The sequence below is a fragment of the Alligator sinensis genome, unplaced genomic scaffold (genome assembly GCF_000455745.1).
Source record: "Alligator sinensis unplaced genomic scaffold, ASM45574v1 scaffold926_1, whole genome shotgun sequence".
In the NCBI taxonomy this organism is placed as follows: domain Eukaryota; kingdom Metazoa; phylum Chordata; order Crocodylia; family Alligatoridae; genus Alligator; species Alligator sinensis.
In genome coordinates this window covers 514977-517825 of record NW_005842679.1, presented here as the reverse complement: position 1 = coordinate 517825, position 2849 = coordinate 514977, and the positions used below count along the sequence as shown (strand labels likewise).

General features: G+C 43.1%; 1 protein-coding gene across 1 annotated transcript in view; it reads right to left on the bottom strand.

The window, feature by feature from the left end:
• PHEX (phosphate regulating endopeptidase homolog X-linked) overlaps positions 1-2849 on the bottom strand; it is a 184643-nt gene that overhangs the window by 31701 nt on the left and 150093 nt on the right. The window lies entirely within an intron of this gene.

Below are 2849 nucleotides of genomic sequence, written 5' to 3'. Positions count from 1 at the left end.
CAGCAGAGCCACTGTTTAACAGTGCACAACACTACTACAGAAAAAAGATTTCCCCCCCCAAAAAATGGGTATAAATGAGACCATTTACATGTATACTGCTTAGATATAGGAGCTTTATGCCATTCTCTTCTTTTACAAGAATTGGCATATATCTAGAGAGAGAGTATTGTAGGCACATGTCAAGTCACAACTTTGTAGTGTATGAATGAATATGATCATTGTTAATGATAAACCAGTTTTTTTCTGGATTATTCACTACATACCTATTTTCCACCATATTTTGCTTTCCAAAGAATAGACAGCTTTGCTTCAGTTGCTATGGTTCACTTGTAGACACCATCTGATCATTGAAATCAAAACCAAAAGGTGTTCACATTTGATAATGAGTCTCTCTTATTTTTTAATTAATAAAAAGGGCACAGAATTTTCAGAGATGAGGTAAATTGTAAAGCAACATTTCCCTCATATGCCTTCTGAAGTCTTCTAAAAGATTACACTAGATGTAATTCATGTCAAGCAATGCAGTGAGCAGTATGCTCTCCTGGCCTGCCCATCTGCTCATTGCCTGCTGTTGCTCCCTTGCTGCCATGGCCACCTGTTTGAAGTTAGTTTATGAAAAGCAATTTTTTAAGACTTTTTTTCTGGCATCTTTTTAGGTTCCTCAGATGCCCTGTTGCTCAGATCATGCACTGTCTGCTTTTGTCTGCTGAAAAATATCTTTACGCAAGTACTGATAACAAGACTTTCATGATCTACTTCTTGCATCACAGCACACCTAGAAAAATAAGCATTCATGGGCAACCCAAATGTTGTTAAACAACTCACATTACTAGCCTTCTCAAGTACCCTGATTACTCTACTCTTTGCACCATACGCAAATGCTAAGCATTGATGAGGTAGCAGGCTTTGTCTACAAAACCACTTGAATTTAGACAGTGGCAAATCAGATGTTCTGTGTAAATCTGATCCAAAAACCACAAAGATCAATTGAAAGACTCACAAGACTGAGTTTTGGAACCTGACAACCTAGTCATAGTAAAGCATTTCTCCCCATTTCAGCTAAGTACAGACTTTCAGAAAGCCTGAGGTGAAAGTGGTCTAAGTTTTACACTTTACTCTAGGATATAGGTTGTAGCTGTGTTGGCCTAAGGACATAGGCAGGCTAGGTTCTTTGGGTAAATCTGATATCTTTTATTAGACCAACTAAAATAGTTGGGAAAATTTTTCTTTGCAAGCTTTCAGGTACAAACCCCCTTTGTCAGGTTGAGGCAGCATCTGCAGTTGGTTTGTGCTCTCAGCCTTATCCAAAGAACCTTGACACACTTTACTCTAAGCACCCTAGGTTAGGTCGGGAGCAAACAGAATAGGTGTCTGCCCTTCAGTGTGGGGGAAGGCAGGGACACAGCTTGCCTGCACTGACTGAAGCCTACACTGACTGAAGGTTGGGAGCTCACCTGCATGCCTCCCAGTTTTTGGTCACTTATACCAGTTTATACCTTCAAACTGTGACATGCAGTGCAAATTGCCTTGAATGGACCAGACCTGAGATCCACACAAGGGGAGAGCTCACACTGAGGAGGGTGGATTTCAGGAATGTTTGTTATTTTGTGAAGATACGAAATTTTCCAGTCCTGCAGGACTGGTCCATGGTCTGAATCCAGATCATGGGCTGGATTTGAAGTACGGGGCAGAAATTTGGTGGCAACAGTGATATTTGTTGTGGCCATCACCTCTCCCACCACCAAAGTTCTGGCCCCATGGCAGCCCTACAAGCAAGATGACATGGCTTCAATGCTCTGGATCCAGCCCACAGGGCTCCCCATGGATTCTGAAATTTGACAGCACGACAAGCAATGACAGTGTTAATTATTGTGGCTCTAAGAGCTTCAACAACTAACACTACTTCTGCTTACCATGCTACCAAAATTTTAGACCTGTGGACTGGATGACATGGCTCAACAGGCCAAAACCACCCTGTGGAACATATCTTGGTCACCCCTGCTCTAGTTCGTTTTTAAGACTAAAATTGGTTACAAAAATCATTTGCTAAGCCTGGGCCTCTTGCTTGCTTCCCAAGTTGTGCATCAAAGGGATGATCAAGGTACTCACAAAGTTGAAAATTATGCAAAACCCAAAGGATACCGAAGGATCATGTATAAGCACCTGGGGCTTAGGAAACCTGGGGCACTGATTTCTAGGTCTCAGGCTGACATTAGCCCCATCTCTGAGCCCATACAGAAAGGATGGCTTAGGTATGTCTACCGTGTGCCCCTGACCCTACCCATTTACTCCTACTTGCACAAGGCAGAGGCAGAAATCTTGAACACAGCCCTGAGGGGAATCCCCTGGAGCATCTTCACTGCTTTATTTCCAGGTTTGACATTGGAGAGTAGGAGCAGGTGGATGCAGTGTGCTTGAGAGCAGGACTCCCCTGGATTGTAGGGAACCCAGAGTAGAACCTTAGAGACCAGATCCTGGTACAACAACCCAGCTCTGCTTGGTTAGCATGTCTAGGAGGAAATAGGAACTACCAATTGGCTCAGTTTGCAGTTGGTATCTCCCCAGAGGGTAGAGACTGAGCCAGGCTGTGTTCAAGCCTTTGTAGGACTCAATGCCAACAGTGTGATTTTTCCCCCTCTCATTCAAACTTCCTTTTCTCACTCACTCTCTCTTTTTTTTTTTTTTGGGGGGGGGGGGGGGCGTGGGGAGTGATAGGGATGTAGCAATAAAAATGCTGCTAACTTGAATTAAACTTTTTCCACTCTTATCCTTACTCTGTAGAAGGAAGCAATTTTCGTTATACCCAGGTGTCCTAGAGAACAACCTTCAAATACATTTGATATTGCTGC